This window comes from Erinaceus europaeus (assembly GCF_950295315.1).
Source record: "Erinaceus europaeus chromosome 6 unlocalized genomic scaffold, mEriEur2.1 SUPER_6_unloc_8, whole genome shotgun sequence".
Classification (NCBI taxonomy): Eukaryota; Metazoa; Chordata; class Mammalia; order Eulipotyphla; family Erinaceidae; genus Erinaceus; species Erinaceus europaeus.
In genome coordinates, this window is record NW_026647188.1 from 471219 (window position 1) to 489382 (window position 18164).

Sequence of the window (18164 nt, forward strand, 5' to 3'; positions counted from 1 at the left end):
CTGGCTCCAAACCCCTGGTCCCCACCTGCAGGGGGGAAGCTTCACAAGTGGTGAAGCAGGGCTGCAGGTGTCTCTCTGTCTCTGTCTCTCTCTATCTCCCTCCCTCTCCCTTCACATTTTTTCTCTGTCCAATAGTAAATAAATAAATAAAGTGGAAAAAAAGGAAGTATAAAAATAAGACATGAGGGGCCAGGTGTTGGTGCACCTGGTTAAGCACACACATTATAATTTACATGGATCTGGTCCCCACCTGCATGGGGAAAGCTTTGCCAGTGCTGCAGGTGCCTCTCTATCTCTCTCTCCCTTTTTATCTCTCCCTACCCTCAATTTCTCTGTCTCTATTCAATAATAAAAATATTTTTAAAACTGATTTTTAAAAAGATAAAGGAAAATAATAAAGGGGCCTGGGCAGTAGTACACCTGGTTAAGTGCACATAGTACTAAGTATAAGAACCCAGTGAAGGATCTGAGATTGAACCCCTGGCTCCCCACTTGCAGGGGGAAGCTTCACAAGCAGTGAGGCAGGTCTGCTGGTCTCTTCCTCTCCTCTCAGTCTCTCTGTTCTTTTTTTTATTTTTTATTTATTTAAGAAAGGAGACATTAACAAAACCATAGAATAAGAGGGGTACAATTCCCATAACCTAATCTCCACATCCCATCCCCTCCCCTGATAGCCTTCCCACTCTCTATCTCTCTGGGAGTATGGATCCAGGGTCCTTGTGGGTTGCAGAGGGTGGAAGGTCTGGTTTCTGTAATTGCTTCCCCGCTGAACATGGGCCTTGACATGGGTTGATCCATACTCCCAGTCTCTCTGTTCTATCAAATAAAAATGGCCACTAGGAGCAGTGGATTTGTAGTGCAGGCAGAGAGCCCTAGCAATAACCCTGGAGGTAAAAATAAAAAGAAAATTAATTAAAATAAGACATGTGCTCATGCATGCTGACTAGGATGGTTTCTTCCTGGTAGATGGGTGTCATTTATGCACCTGTGGGAGCACATACTCAGGGACTCTGAAAGCCAAGGCCATTGGCCACTATCGCTGCCTGATCATTATCCACAAATAACCTGTTGCATGTTGCCAGATGTAACCTCCATTTTATTAACTTCATATTAACAGTGTGCCGTGGTCCACTGGGAGAAGAAAAAGTGGTGAGTATCCCATTTCTCTTTGCTTGAGTCCACACTTGCTGTCACCCCTCACTTGAATAACATGTGTCCACCTGACATGACCCATAGCCTGGAGACACATGGACGGCCAACTGCCACCAGTGCACCTGTATGGCTGCCAGGTCTGTGGACTGCAGACCCCGGGAGTGCCCCGCCCCACCCACATGTGGAGCCGGAGAGAAGGTGGTCACCTTCTCATCTAGTGATACATACCTGCTGTGACATTGGACACTATGGTGAGTCATACCAGCATGTTTAAAAAAATATTAATAAAAACTTCAGAGGGTCATATAGCATAATGGTTCAGCAAAAAGACTTATTCCTGAGGCTCCTAGGTCCCAGGTTCAAAACCCCACACCAACATAAGCCAGAACTGAACAGTTCTCTGGTAAAACAGAAAAAGGAGGGGGCTGGTGGTGACACACTTGGTTGAGCGCACATGTTACAAGGTGCAAGGATGTGGTTCAAGTCCCCATCCCCCACCTGCAGGGGAAAGCTTTTTGTCTCTGTCTCTTTCCCTCTCTACCTCTCCTTACCCTCTCGACTTCTAGCTGCCTCTATCCAATAAATAAAAGTAATAAAAAATTAGAAACATTAAACCAGCATGTTTGAACTGAAGGGCCTAGTTTACTTTTGCATACCTAGGAGATATTTATTGAGCTACTTGTACGCGGTGCTTATGTGACGTTTACCATCCTAAGAGATGCTAATAGATGCTCTGTTTACTGGGCTCAAGACCCTGTTCCCACCTGCACAAGTGGTGGAGCTGTGCTGCTGGTGTCTCTTTCTCTCTCCCTCTCTTCTTCTGTGGCTCACCTCAAAGGGCACCAGTAGGGTTGGTCACTAAGTACCGGGCATGGAGGTTCTGAGCCAGTGTCCCAAAAAGACATGCTTTATGACATTCAGATCTGTGAGCTGGAAATCTGTGGTTGTGACTAGAGGAAATAGGTGGCCCAATTCTCAGAGATCAGAGAAGAAAACCCAGAGAGACCAGAACCTCATGTTATGTAAATAACAGCACAACATCTTCAGGATTGGATTCTGACAACTGATTTGTCATCTTGGAAATTTGTTTCATGTTTTTTTTTTTTGCAGTTAAAATCAGATTCCTTTATTGTATCAAAGTATAATCTGAGTTTTACAAAGTATTTTCCATATATATATATTTTTTTTCTTTCATCCCATTTTTTTTTACCAGAGCACTGCTCAGTTCTGGATGATACTGCTGCAGGAGATTTAACCTGGTACTTTAGTGTCTCAGAAATGAGAGTCTCTTTACATAACCATTAAGCCATCTACCCCACCTGTATTTTACATTTCTTAGAGGAGAAATACAACTTAACATGTTGTATAAAGGTAATATAATCTTCTAATTAATTAATTAATATTGAAAGCATATAGTTGTGAGGGAAAACATTTAATTTTTTAAGGACCACTATCAAGCAATCCTAAAAAACAGATGATTCTCAAGTTAATACCACTATAGTTTAACTCTTGCTACTATCAAAACATCTAAAAGGTATGTGGTGGAGCTGGGAAGACAGTTAAGTGGTTTTGCTAAAAGACTTTCACTCCTGAGGCTCCAAAGTTCCAGGTTCAGTTCCCAGCAGCAATATCAGCCAGAACTAAACAGTATTCTAGTAATCAACAAACAAATTAAATGAAAAATAATAGCATATAAAGAAAAAAAAAGAGTGGGTGTCGGGCGGTAGCGCAGTGGGTTAAGCACACATGGCCCAAAGTGCAAGGACTGGCAGAAGGATTCCTGTTCCAGCCTCCGGCTCCCCACCTTAGGAGAGTCGCTTCACAGGCGGTGAAGCAGGTCTGCAGGTGTCTCTCTTTCTGTCCCCCTCTCTGTCTTCCCTCCTCTCTCCATTTCTCTCTGTCCTATCCAACAATGACGAGATCATCAACAACAACAATAATAACTACAACAACAGTAAAACAAGGACAAAAAATGGGAAAATCAATAATAAAAAATAAAAATGGAAAATGGAAAAAATAGCCACCAGGAGCAGTGGATATGTAGTGCCAGCACCCAGCCTGGAGGCAAAAAAAATTTTTTTTAACTGTGAAAAAAAAACATTAAGAATGGGGAGTCGGGCAGTAGCACAGTGAGTGAAGCGGAAGCGGAGCAAAACCCAAGGACCAGCTTAAGGATCCTGGTTTGTGCCCCCAGCTCCCCACCTGCAGGGGAGTCGCTCCACAGGCAATGAAGCAGATCTGTAGGTGTCTATCTTTCTCTCCCCCTCTCTGTCTTCCCCTCCTCTCTCCCTTTCTCTCTGTCCTATCCAACAACTATGACATCTGTAACAACAACAATAATAATAACAACAAAAAACAAGGGCAGCAAAAGAGAATACATAAATAAATATTTTTAAAAATTAAAAATATAACCCCTTGGATTTTAAATTGACAACTTATCTATCACACTGAAATTGTCATCTACCCTTCCTAATTTTTAGTTTCCAAAGGTGATCTGACTGGAGAATAGATGAGTTTGGTTTTTTATAAAATCTTTTTAATATATATATTTATTTTCCATTTGTTGCCCTTTTTTTGTAGTTATTTGTTGTTATTGATGTCATTGTTGTTGGATAGGACAGAGAGAAATGGAGAGAGGAGGGAAAGACAGTGAGGAGAGAAAGAGAGACACCTGCAGAACCTGCTTCACTGCCTGTGAAGCATCCCCACTACAGGTGGGGAACCACGGGCTCCAACTTGGATCCTTATGCCACTCTTGTGCTTTGCGCTGCCTGTGTTTAACCCACTGTGTAACAGCTAGACTCTCTGCTTTATTTTTTTTAACATAAACCTATGGTGATGTTTAGAAACTATGGAAACAGTAGGAGGTGGCTTGCAACACTGCATAGAACTTGCTGGCAGGAAACTTGATCCTAGATGCCATGTATGCCAGAGTGATGACCTGCTTCTTACTCTCACTAATAAATATAGAAGTGCATCTACTAAAAAAGAAAATGTTTTACCTCAAGTCATTTATATGAAAAAAAAAAGTTCAGATAAATAAATGTCAGTTTATTAGTCATCTTATGGTTTGAGACCCAGAAATAAATACAACTTATATTTTCAAACAAAAATGAATAATAGGGGTCAGGTGCTGGTTCACCCAGTGAAGTGCATAGTACTGTGTGCAAGGACCCGGGTTTGAGCCCCTGCTCTGTGGCCCTGCTCCCCACTTGCAGGGGGGAAGCTTCACAAGCAGTGAAGCAGGTCTGCAGGTACCTTTCTGTCTCTCTCCCTCTCTGTCTCTCCCTCCTCGCTCTATTTCTCTCTGTCCTATTAAATAAAAAGTAGAAAAGAAAAAGCAAACAAACAAAAAATTAGGAAGCACTCTGGGGAGCTTGAAAGGGCACACAAGGAAGAAGATAATTTGTGGATCTTGCCTTTTGTTCTCATCTGATGAGCCAGTTATTCTGTGCCATGTTACCCTTATTATTTGTTATCCTTAAATTTAGACCGTGGTGGCCAGGTGGTGGAGTGCCTGGTTGAGTGCTCACATTATAGTGCATAGGGACCCGGTTCAAGCTCCCAGTCCCCACCTTCAGGGGGAAAGCTTTGTGAGTGGTGAAGCAGTCTGCAGGTGTCTCTGTCTCTCTGCCTCTCTATCTCCCCCTCCCTTCTCAGTTTCTGTGTCTCTATCCAATAATAACAACAACAACAATTCAGAGTGTGGTGGTGACTGGCTGCCTGCTTACCATAAAATAACTTTCCTTGAAACCCTGGTATAGTAGAGTAACATTGTGATAAAAATAAAGATAATAATAGAAAATTAATTTACATGATAGAAGTCTACATCAAATTGGCATTTGAAATAAGAAAGCTCTTTTTTGAGGTCCCCTGTTACGGAGCACATGAGTGGAAACAAACTGCTTCTGGAAAGCTTTGTTTTCAGTAGCTTAACTTTTTCCTCTCCTTAATTTCCTTTTCTTTTTAAACTATCTCTGTGCATTGTTGTCTGTTTAACCAAGTATACCACTGCCTGACTCCCCCCTTTTTTCTCTTGGCTTTTCTTTCTTTGCTTATTTTTCCTTTCTTTTCTTTTTTTGCTTTTGGGCTTATCACCAGGTTTCAGGGCCAGCACTATGATTCCACTGGTCCTGGCAGCCATATATTTATTGATTCATTTATTTATTTATTTTGGCTAAGACAGAGAGAAACTGAGAGGGGAGGGGGTATATAGAGAGGGATAGAGACCTGTTTCTCTGCTTGTGAAGTGTCCCTCTGCAGGTGAGGAGCCAGGGCCTCCAACCAAGATCCTTGCATGGGTCTTTGTGCTTTTATACTATGTGCACTACACCCAGTGCACCCCCACCTACCCCACCCTCCCATTTGCATTCCTTTAGAGGTGAGAGGAAATACAAAATAAGAGGCAAAATCTTCACCCAGCACTTTGTATAGGCCAGAAGAAGCTCTGCAAATGTCCCCCCTCAACTTAGAGGGAGAGGGGAGTTTCTCTGCATGTGATGCCTCTTTTTTTTTAAATTATCTATGTCTGGATTGACTGATTGATTAGATAGAAACAGAGAAATTGATAAGGGAGGAGCATATCGAAAGGAAAAGAGATGGAGACACCTATAGCTACATTTCACCACTTGTGAAGTTTTCCCTCTGCTGGTGGGGGTCCAGGGGCTTGAACCCAGGTCCTTGTGCACTATGATGTATGCACTTAACCAGGTGCACCACCACCTGCCCCCCTGTTTTTTTGCTTTTAAAGAAGCTCCCACTGATTTTTTTTGTATACAACTCTCTATATATACTATTCTCTTTTAAAGTTTTATTTATAAAAAGGAAACATTGACAAGGCCATAGGATAAGAGGGGTACAGTTCCCACCACCAGAACTCCACATGCCATTCCCTCCCAATGGCTTTCCTATTCTTTATCCCTCTGGAAGTATGGACTCAGGGACATTATGGTGTGCAGAATATAGGTCTGGATTCCGTAACTGCTTACATGCTGAATATGGTTGTTTACAAGTGGATCCATACTCTCAGCCTGTCTTTCTCTTTCTCTAGTGGGGCAGAGCTCTGGGGAAGTGGGCTCCAGGACACATTGGTGGAGTCGTCTGTCCAGGGAAGTCCAGTAGGCATCTTGGTAGCATCTGAAACCTGGTGGCTGAAAGAAGAGCCAAACAAATTGTTGACCAATCATGAACCTAAAGGCTGGAATATTGCAGATGAAGATTTGGGTTCTCCATTTTGAAGATAGCTAGTAGGCCTATTTTAGTTCTATTCCAAAGGGTTATATATTCCAGTGGGATATTATATTCCAAAGGGATATTATATTCCTACTGCTTTGTCCTCCTCTCAGGCAGTCTCATCATGCAGGTAGCAAGGGTGGGTCTGGGAAAAGCCCTATTTCTTTTTCTGGCTCTGAGATTTTGAACTTTACATCCTGTCTCTAGATTTTATTCAAACTTAAGTCTGTCTCGAAACCCTAACACCATCAACACAAAATGAGTTGAGTTAGATTCTTAAAATTTATTTTGGATTTGAGTCCCCACCACACCTGCAGAGGAAAAGCTTTGTGAATGGTGAAGCAGTGCTGCAGGTCTCTCTCTCTCTCTCTTCTCCCTCTTTACTTCCCCTTTCCCTTTTGATTTCTGCTGTTACTATCCAATAAATAAAGATAATAAAATATTTTAAAATTATTTTTTAATTTTTAAAATATTTATTCTCCCTTTTGTTGTCCTTGTTATTTTATTGTTGTAGTTATTATTGTTCTTATTGATGTCCTTGTACTTGGATAGGACAGAGAGAAATGGAGAGAGGAGGAGAAAACAGAGAGGGGGAGAGAAAGACACCTGCAGACCTGCTTCACTGCCTGGGAAGCAAACCCTCTGTAGTTTGAGAGCCAGTGTACTTAACCCACTGTGCTACCTCCTGACTTTGCTTAGATTATTTTTAAGGAATTTGTATTTACAATTAAATTTTGATTTGATAGAACAAGGAAATTCATACAAGGAAGGGAGATAATGGAGAGAGAGAAAGACACATACAGCTCTGCTTGCTTGTCAAGCTTAACCCCACCCCCTAGCAGGTAGGCACTGGGGCCTTGAACCTGGGTCATTAGTCATGGTTATGTGCATGCTCAACTGAGGTCACCACCACCTGTGCCTATTTTAAAATTATTAAACAATTTTTTAAGAATCCCCTCAACTCATCATCTGCACTATTCCTGCTTAGGTCCATGATTGGTCAATGATTTGTTTGGCTTTGAGTATTAACTCTTTTCAACCACCAGGTTCCAGGTGCTAGCATGATGCTGACCAGACTTCCCAGGACAGACAACACCACCAGTGTGTCCTGGAGCTCTGCTTCCCCAGAGCCTTTCCCCACTAGGGAAAGAGAGAGACAAGCTGGGAGTATGGATCAACCAGTCAACGGCCATGTTCAGCGAGGAAGCAATTGCAGAGGCCAGACCTTCCATCTTCTGCATCCCACAATGACCTTGGGTCCATACTCCCAGGGTTAAAGAATAAGAAAGCTATCAGGGGAGGGATGGGATACAGAGTCTGGTGGTGGGAATCGTGTGGAGTTGTACCCCTGTGCTTTACTCAATGTTTCCTTTTTATAAATAAAAAAATTAAAAAAGGGAGTTCGGAGGTAGTGCAGCGGGTTTAGCGCAAGTGGTACAGCATAAGGATCCTGGTTCCAGCCCCCAGCTCCCCACCTGCAGGGGTCTGGCTTCACAGTCAGTGAAGCAGGTCTGCAAGTGTCTTTCTCTCCTGGTCTTCCCTTCTTCTCTTCTTCCCTTTGTCCCAGCTGCGTCCAGCATGGCACCATGGAGCCCAGCGGCCTGCGCCCTAATGCCTCCTTGCCCCCACGCTGCATTGCATTGCATCGCACCCATAGGCCCCAGCGCTGGGGCTCGACCCCGTGCCCTGAGCACCTGGCCACGACTGTGCGGAGGCCCCCCGCGTGGAAGTACTGCTGAGGACTCGGGACAGTGCTGTGCCGGACAGCCTCGGCCAGGTCCATCTTGCTGGAGCCCATCTACTGGGATTCCTCCAATGCCAAGTAAGTGGCCCCAGGGGCCCTGTGCCCTCAATGGCTTGGGTATTGTGCCTGCCTGGGAAGGTGCTGGGTGGGGGGAGGGGCGAAGTCAGGGTGCAGCCACTGAGGGGCCAGAGTCCCCGGGACCCTGTCCCCAGGCAGGGACACCCTAGAAGGGTGGCTGTGCACCCCCAGATCCAGCTGCTTTTGGCTTCTGGGAGCAGGAGCGCCGGGACCCCGCCCGAGAGTCTGGGAGGCTGGCCTTCCCTTTCCTTCCTGCCGGGAGAGGGGTCCTTGGGTCCCTGGGCTTCCCCAGCATGTCCATGCCAGCAGCTCCCAGCACCCCGAGGGTGAGGACCCTCCTGCGCAGGAGGATTCCGGACAGTGTGCCTCCCGCCCACCCCAACCGCCCGGGCAGGAGGGGACCCAGGAACCCACCAGCCTGCTGTGGCTTCAGGAGCGGCCAAGCCCAGAGAACTTCTGTGCGCCCCCCCCACCCGAAATGTGTGCCGGCTGTCCTTCCTCTCAGTGTGGTCCACAATGAGGTCCTCTGGGAAGATGGTTTGGAATCTTGAACTTCGAGTTTGGCCTGGGGCAACATGGCGAGCCAAGCTCCCAGACTAAGGTGAAGGCTGGGGCTCGGGGTGTGGGTCCAGGTTGGGGGTCTCCTGGCATTTCTAGAAGTGGAGTGTTTTCTCTACCTCTGTCTCTCTCGGAAGAGACATGCATTTCAGAGAAGTGCCCCAGGCCTGCTGGCGTGAACCCATGTGGAGCTGTGCTGGGCTGTGAATTGAGTCTTGGCTGAGGGTCTGGCACTTTGCAACCTGCTGGTCCAGAGAGGCCACTCTCAGTGCCCCCCCTACCCCCCCACCCCTTCCGGAAGGTTTGGGCCTGGCTGGGCTCCATGTGCGGTGGGGGTGGGTGGGGGGGCGCCTGGGGCTCTTGTGTCTGCTGGGACAGTCCTGGGGGGACTGCGGTCTGCCTGTGCACAATGAGATGGCCAGTGCGCTGGCAAGTGGGAGCTGCACTAGGAGCTGGGCAGAGCCAGGCAGGAGCCAATCTTGGAGCTGGGTAGGAACCGGGCAGAAACCGCGGTTTTAAAACAAAGGAAGTTAAAAAGGAAAAAAAAATGTTACTTATTAATACAAAAAAGAGAAGCAGATCATGACTATGGCACATGCAATGCTGTGGACTGAATTCAGGACTTAATGCCGACAGATCCATTGCCGTAGCTATTCTGCAATTCTAGAGTATAAATAGGTTATTTTATTTTTTTTTGTTGTTGTTACCAAGGTCTCATTGTCTCCCTTTCTTTTTTGTTCTTTTCTATTCTTTTCCACTCTTTCTTTATTTTTATTTATTTTTCCTTTCTGTTGCCCTTGTTGCTTAACATTGTTGTGGTTATTAATGTCGTTGTTGTTGGATAGGACAGAGAGAAATGGAGAGAGGAAGGGAAGACATAGAGGGGGAGAGAAAGACAGACACCTGCAGACCTGCTTCACCACCTGTGAAGGGACTCCCGGGCAGGTAGGGAGCCAGGGACTCGAACCAGGATCTTTCCGCTAGTCCTTGAGCTTTGCGCCATGTGTGCTTAACCAGCTGTGCCACTGCCCAACTCCAACTGTCTCCATCTCTTAACACTTTTTAAATAAGATTATAATATAGTACTAGCTGCAGATGATATAAAATTTAAGATTATAATATAGTACTGGCTGCAGATTGGCTTTTTTGAAAAAAATCATGGTAATATTGTTCTCTTAACTGTACATCTTTTAAGTAATACAAAGACTTTTTAAAAATTTTTCTCAAATATTGTGCCTGGGGATCAATCCCACCCAGAACCTTGCACCTGCATGGGACAGCTAGAAGCCTCCCCGCCAGTCTCCATTCTGTATCCTTTAAGAGAGGGAGATGGGAGTCGGGCTGTAGCGCAGCAGGTTAAGCGCAGGTGGCGCAAAGCACAAGGACCGGCATAAGGATCCCGGTTCGAACCCCGGCTCCCCACCTGCAGGGGAGTCGCTTCACAGGTGGTGAAGCAGGTATGTAGGTGTCTATCTTTCTCTCCTCCTCTCTGTCTTCCCCTCCTCTCTCCATTTCTCTCTGTCCTATCCAACAACGACAACAACAATAATAACTACAACAATAAAACAACAAGGGCAACAAAAGGGAATAAATAAATAAAATAAATATTAAAAAAAAAGAGAGGGAGACATGCAAAGCACTGCTCCTCTATGCACGGAGTCCCTCCCATTGCCTGCCTGTGGTGTGTACTTGCAGTGTCGAGGATCAGACCCCCAGCCACATACTATATAAAGCATGTGCTTTACCCCCTGAGCTGCCTTCAGATCCTGAGTTTGATCCCTGGCATTGCATGTACCAGAATGATGCTCTCATTCTCTCTCATGAATAAAAAGTTATGTTATGTTATATTATGTTTTTAAGAAACGTATGTTATGTTGTGTTTTCTGTTTAAGAAACAGACAACCTGCACCTATATTTAGGCTGGTAACTGGACTCAACAGTAGTCCAGGCCTACTTAAAATCCAGAATCAACAAATTTAGAACCAAGGCAAAGGAGAGAACAGTTATACAATCTTTTTTTTGAAGACACTGAGTAGCTTCTTTTCATTGGTCTACATGTACTACAGAAGGGGGTAGAGGGGCACAGAAGCAGCACTCTAGCATATGCAGTGCTTGGGATTGGACTCAGGAACTACAATTTAGAAGCTCTGAGTTCTTCCATTGTGCAACTTACCCATCTTCAGAGATAGTTTTCCTTTGTTTTGTTCTAAAGACCTTATTTATTCATTAAGGAGAGAGATACGAGCAGGAAGGATCACTGGGGATTGAACTTGGGACCTCATGCCTGAGAATCCTGTACTTTATCCACTCTACCTCCTCCTCCCAGACCACTGATAATTTGGCTTTTATTGGAATTTGAACTACTGAAGAAACACTCTTGGGGTCCAGTTGGTAGCGCAGCAGGTTAGAAGCACATGGCATGAAGCGCACGGATGGGTATTGGGATCCCGGTTTGAGCTCCCCACCTGCAGGAATGTCACTTCAGAAGAGGTGAAGCAGGCCTACAAGTGTGTATATCTTTCTCTCCCTGTCTCTGTCTTCCCCTCCTCTCTCCATTTCTCTGAACTATCCAACAACAATAACAACAATGATAAACAACAAGGGCAACAAAAGGGAAAAAATAGCCTTCAGGAGAAGTGGATTCATAGTGTAGGCACTGCGCTCAGCAATAACCCTGGAGACAAAAAAAAAAAAAAAAAAGATTCTGCCCTGTGTGTGTCCTGCACTGGCAGCTCTTTTCTTGACATATTGGTTGTGTATGCATGTAGCTATGTCAAGTATAAACATCTTAAGGGCATACACAATAGAATGATCTCACTCTTAGTCTGTAAACTGCTCTATATCAGACTTGTTATCTCCATTTTAGTGATTATATCAGATTCTCTGTTTACTTTTCAAATTCTGACCTTATTCCAATGATGTAGGCATAATTCAGGGCTATCAAATAAGACAGGCTTACTTTTAGCCGAAAGGGCCCTGTTGACCGCTATCTGAGTTTACTCTGATGTGGCCAAAACACTGAAGAAGCTGGAAACAGAACTACAAAGATGACAAAGAATTTCTAACATAACTGCTTTTAGTACATAGCTGCCAGTAAGAAAGAAATGGATCACATAAGTGATCAGACATTATAAGTTTCAGGGTCCCCAACAAGCTGGCTCTTCCCTGAGACAGGTGCATTCTTATGAAGAATATTGTTTGCATTATCTATTTATTTATTGTGCTGAGCTGAGGAATTAACCAAGGGCCTTACACATGTACAATACTACAGTGCACTCCACCCACCTTATTATTTTCCACTCTGTATCCTGATTGAATAAATACAGAGATAAATAGAGAAGGAAAAACAATGGGAAAACACGAGGATATCATTCCTCCAGCCCGAGAGCCCCTTGGTGCTCCTAGTGAAGTTTAGATCTTCCCACCAACTGCCTACTAGCCTATTCTTTATACTCACTTACCTATCTACATACTTCTGTGTGGCTTAGGGGTCTCACACCTGTATGATCTCACCACTCAGCAACCCTCTCCTAGTCAATTTTCTTATTCTGTTGATTCTTGGGGGGCACAGAGGGAAAAGCAGAAAGATTAAAGAGACCACAGTACCACTCTACCATCCATGGAGCTCCTCCCTTGTCCCCAGTGCTCCTCATAGCACTGTGGGATCACTCTATTTATATTAAAAGCCAGTACACTGAGAGTCCCACTTTAGTGACTCTGCTATATTGGGTAACCACATTAATAGCAATCCTTTTTTGATATGAACTCATGTCTTTAAAGAAGCAAAATAAGTATACACTTAACTCTCTTCTTGATTTCTCCTTTACTCCCAGCAATTGTATTTGTGTCATAATTCTCTTTTATTCTAGGATTTTTTTATGTGGGGAGAAGTGCCTGGATCAACCAATTCAGAAGCTGCTCCAATCAGCAGATGAAGAAGCCATTACTGCATTTTTGGAAGAAAACTTTAAATCTCCCAAATGAATGATGACTCATTATTGACATTATGGTAACGTTTATGTTATCTATCCAATATGTGAAATGGATCTTTTTTAAGAAGCAGACCAAGGGATCAGGGAAATGGCTCGGCACCTCATATTCAGGAACAATCCTCTGGAACCTTGTTCTGGTTTCTCTCTTAAAGCAAAATAAATCTAAAAAGTAAAAAAGAATAGATTGGCACATGGAAATACTCTGCTATTTATTTTGCTTTTTTTTTTTTAGAGGGAGGGGGTTTGTTTGTTTGTTTTGGAGGTAGTTTTGGGCAAAGCATGCTCTCTATACTGAGCTCTGTTCCAGGACCAGAATTGTCTTCTGATGTTATGGAAATCTTTGAAAGCTTTTGAAACATAACTTAAAATACACAGCCATCAGGGTTATCACTTGGAGCTCAGTGTCTATATGACTCCACTGCTCCCAGCACTTTTTGTTGTTGTTTGTTTTCTTTCTTTTTGATAGAGGGTGAGAGAGTGAAATAGAAAGTAAGAGAGTATAGCACTGCTCTAGAAGCTTCCACCCTGCAGGCACTCATATGGTGGCTGAAGTTTCAAACCTGGCTCCTTACTTTTGGTAACCTGGATGCTCACTGGATGAGTCACCTACCAGCTCAGAGTTCTTCACCACAAGAAGCTGGAATACGCATTCTTTTCAAATCCACACGGCGCATCCTCCAGGATAGACCACATGTTAGGCTACAAAGACAGTATCAACAAATTCAAGAGCACTAAAATCATCCCAAGCATCTTCTCAGACCACAGTGGAGTAAAGCTAACACTCAACAACAAACATAAAATTACTAAAAGTCACAAAATTTATAAACTCAACAACATACTGCTGAATAACCACCCAGTCAAAGAGGAACTCAAGCAAGAAATTCAAATGTTTCTAGAAGCAAATGAAAATGAAGACACAGGCTACCAAGATATTTGGTACACAACTAAAGCAGTACTTAGAGGGAAACTCATAACTATACTAGCACTCATTACAGAACAAGAAAAAGCTCAAGTGAAGGACTACACTGCACGCCTTAAAGACTTAGAAGAAGAACAAAGGAACCCTAAGGCATCCAGAGGGACCGAAGTGGCAAAAATTAGAGCTGAACTAAACAACATGGAAAATAAGAGAACCATACAAAAGATCAATGAAGCCAAATGTTGGTTCTTTGAAAAATTAAACAAAGGAGTCGGGCGGTGGTGCAGTGGGTTAAGCGCATGTGGTGCAAAGCACAGGGACCGGTGTAAGGATCCCGGTTCGAGCCCCCGGCTCCCCACCTGCAGGGGAGTCGCTTCACAGGCGGTGAAGCAGGTCTGCAGGTGTCTATCTTTCTCTCCCCTCTCTCTCTGTCTTCCCCTCCTCTCTCCATTTCTCTCTGTCCTATCCAACAACAAAGCAACGTCAACAATGGCAATAATAACCGCAACAAGGCTGCAACAACTAGGGCAACAAAAAGGGAAAAAAAATGGCCTCCAGGAGCGGTGGATTCATGGTGCAGGCACCGAGCCCAGCAATAACCCTGGAGGAAAAAAAAAAAAAAGAAAAATTAAAATTGTCAAACCCTTAGACTCACTAGAAAAAGGGAGATGGGCTTGAAGACAGAAAAGATATAGAATTGTAAATGATAGAGGAGATAGCACAACAGAAGACAGAAAAGATATAGAATTGTAAATGATAGAGGAGATAGCACAACAGACACCACAGAAATCAAAAAAATTAAGCGAACCTTCTACAAACTACATGCCACTAGCTTAAGAATTTGGAAGCTTCTGTACAGCCAAAGAAACAATCACCCCTCACAGAAAGGGAGATCTTCACATGCCATACATCAGACAAGAGACTCATCAGTAAAATATACAAAGAGCTCAGCAAACTTAGCACCAAAAAAGCAAGTGGCCCCATCCAAAAATGGGCAGAGGATATGAACAAAACATTCACATCAGAGGAGATCCAAAAGGCTAACAAACATGAAAAACTTCTCCAGGTCGCTGATTGTCAGAGAAATGCAAATCAAGACAACACTGAGATACCACCTCACTCCTGTGAGAATGGCATACATCAAAAAGGACAGCAGCTACAAATGCTGGAGAGGCTGTGGAGACAGAGGAACCATTCTGCACTGCTGGTGGGAATGTAAATTGGTCCAGCCTCTGTGTAGACCAGTCTGGAGAACTCTCACAAGCTAGACATGGACCTTCCATAAGACCCAGTAATTCCTCTCCTGGGGATATACTCCAAGGACTCCATAACACCCAACCAAAAAGATATGTGTAAACCTATGTTAATAGCAGCACAATTCGTAATAGCTAAAACCTGGAAGCAACCCAGGTGCCCAGCAACAGATGAATGTCTGAGAAAGCTGTGGTATATATACACAATGGAATACTATGCAGCTACTAAGAACAATGAACCCACCTTCTCTGACCCATCTTGGATGGAGCTAGAAGGACTTAAGTGAACTAAGTCAGAAAGATAAAGATGAGTAGGGGATGATCCCACTCATCAACAGAAGTTGAGAAAGAAGAACAGAAAGGGAAACTAAAAGCAGGATCTGACTAAATCTAGGGTAGGGCACCAAAGTAAAAACCCTATAGTGAGGGGGAGGGTGGACATTCAGCTTCCTGGGGGGTCTGGGGTGGATGGGGGTGGGAGGGAACACAGTCTTTTGGTGGTGAGAATGGTGTCTATGTACATCCCTATTAAATGGTAGTCATATAAATCATTAACTAATATGAGAGGGGAAAAATTGATTGTATGTCTTAAACTTTTTAAAACACAGACTGAGTCTTTATAATACATAGGCTGAGTGTTTGATATGTTGACTCTCTCAAAAGCTAGATGAGGGAGAACAGAAGCAACCTGTGGCACAGCTTTATATAAGATGTTGGTTATTGTACAGCAAATCCTAACAAAGGGACTTTTCAAAGTTAACCCAATGACCAAACAATGTGATGATAACAATAACTATCCATTGTCTTCTTGAACCCTAAGACAGCAGGAACCTCACATTTCCACTATAGAGCCTATATTCCCCCAGTTTTGGAACCCTAGGGTGGGGCGCACTTTCCTGCATGCTTTTCTCAATTCATATCAAATAATATTGCATCCACTGATCACAACCTAACCAACGCAGCGAGTGCCACCTCAGCATGCTTCACTTCATACTGTGTTCAGAGACTTCAGGTGTGAAATGACAACCCTTCAGCTTCATTACTTGGGTGTGACCGTTCCTTTCATAGTATTCTCTAATTCCTTTCCAGGTGGTTCACTTCCTAACAAAGTCCCAAAACCTAGATATAGACCAGGTCCTCTGAGATAGAGAATATGTTCACACGTATCTATAAACTAGTGCAAAATATATACCTGAAAGCAAAAGTACACAATAGTCTGCAGTGAGTACCCCCCAACTATTCATCTGCACTGTTCTAGCCTTTAGGTCCATGATTGTTCAACAATTTGTTTGGCTTTGTATGTTAACTCTCTTTTCAGCCACCAGGTTCCAGATGCCAGCAGGATGCCTACCAGACTTCCCTGGACAGACGAGCCCACTAGTGTGTCCTGGATCTCTGCTTCCCCAGAGACCCACCCCACTAGGGAAAGAGAGAGGCAGGCTGGGAGTATGGATCGACCAGTCAATGCCCATGTTCTGCAGGGAGCAAATACAGAAGCCAGATCTTCCACCCTCTACAACCCACTATGACCTTGGGTCCATACTCCCAGAGGAAAAAAGAATAGAAAGGGTATCAGGGGAGGGGATGAGATATAGAGATCTGGTGGTGGGAGTTGTGTGGAGTTGTACCCCTTCTATCCTACAGTTTTGTTAATGTCTCCTTTTTAAGATAAATAAATCTGGAAGAAGGGCAGAGGGTAGATAGCATAATGGTTATACAGTCTCTCATACCTGAGGCTTTGAAGTCCCAGGTTCAATCCCCCACATCACCATAAGCCAGAGCTGAACAGTGCTCTGGTGAAAAAAATGAATAAATAAAAATAAAAAAAGAATCTGTAAGAAATGGAAAATTCCTAGAAACATACACACTTCCAAAACTGAACTAGGAAGCACTATAAACCTACATGCACCAATCACAGACAAAGAAATGAAAACAGTTATTAATATCTTCCCAACAACAAAAGTCCAGGACCAGATGGCTTTATAAATGAATTCTACAAAACCTTCAGGAAATAGTTAATACCTATACTTTTTATTTATTTATTTTTCCTTTTTTGTTGCCCTTGTTGTTTAACGTTGTGGTTATTAATATCGTTGTTGTTGGATAGGACAGAGAGAAATGGAGAGAGGAGAGGAAGACAGAGAGGAGGAGAGAAAGACAGACACCTGCAGACCTGCTTCACCGCTTGTGAAGCGACTCCCCTGCAGGTGGAGAGCCGGGGGCTCAAACTGGGATCCTTACGCAGGTCCTGGCGATTTGCGCCACGTGCGCTTAACCCGCTGCGCCACCACCCGACTCCCATATCTATACTTTTAAAGCTCTTCCAAAAGATTGAAGAAACAGGAACACATCCTTCCACCTTCTGTGAATACAACATCACCCTGCTCCAAAAGTAGACAGGGACACAACAAAAAAAGGAAAGCTCAAGACCAATATCTCTGATGAACATAGATGCTAAATCATTGAACAAGATCCTAGTCAACCTGATACAGCAGTATAACAAAATGATTGTTCATCACAACCAAGTGGGATTTACTCCTGGAATGCAAGCCTAGTTCAATATGTATAAGTCAATCAACAGCATTCACCACATCAATGAAAGCAAAAACAAAAATCACATGATTATCAGTAGATGAAGAGAAAGCCTTTGACAAAATCCAACACCCATTCATGCTCAAAACTCTACAAAAAATGGGAATAGACGCGATATTTGTCAAGATAGTGGAATCCATATATAGCAAACCTACAGCCAACATCATACTCAATGGACAGAAACTGAAAACATTCCCCTTCAGGTCAGGGACTAGACAGGGCTGCCCATTATCACCATAACTGTTCAACATAGTATTGGAAGTTCTCTCCACAGCAATAAGGCATGAGAAAGGAATCAAAGAAAGGGAAGAAATGCCAAAGGTTCACCACTTTTATAGCCAAAGGCCCCACCTACAGCTATAAACACTGCCATTTCTGGGTGGTGCCTTCTCTTCCTCAACACCATGACTCATCCAGGAAAGACTCACCCCTGCTCTCTCTATGCCCTGAGCCTCTGCCTCCTGCTCCTGCTCCCACTCCAGCTCCTGCCTGATTTCCTGGGTCCACATGGGTCTGCACTTCTGCTCTCAGAGGAGGCAACAGGACCCAGGGTTTGGAGACCACACCCCGAGTCCACCAGGAGTCACAGTGCACAGGGGGATCTCAGTCCTGCTGGAGAGACATAGGGAACGCTCAGTGGGTCT

General features: G+C 43.9%; 1 long non-coding RNA gene across 1 annotated transcript; it reads left to right on the forward strand.

Moving 5' to 3' along the window:
• The first annotated feature begins 8128 nt into the window (after positions 1-8128).
• Positions 8129-16638, forward strand: LOC132536230 (uncharacterized). Its single transcript, XR_009547889.1, has 3 exons — positions 8129-8206; positions 12634-12773; positions 16247-16638. It is a non-coding gene; the product is annotated as an uncharacterized LOC132536230 (long non-coding RNA).
• The last annotated feature ends 1526 nt before the right edge of the window (positions 16639-18164 follow it).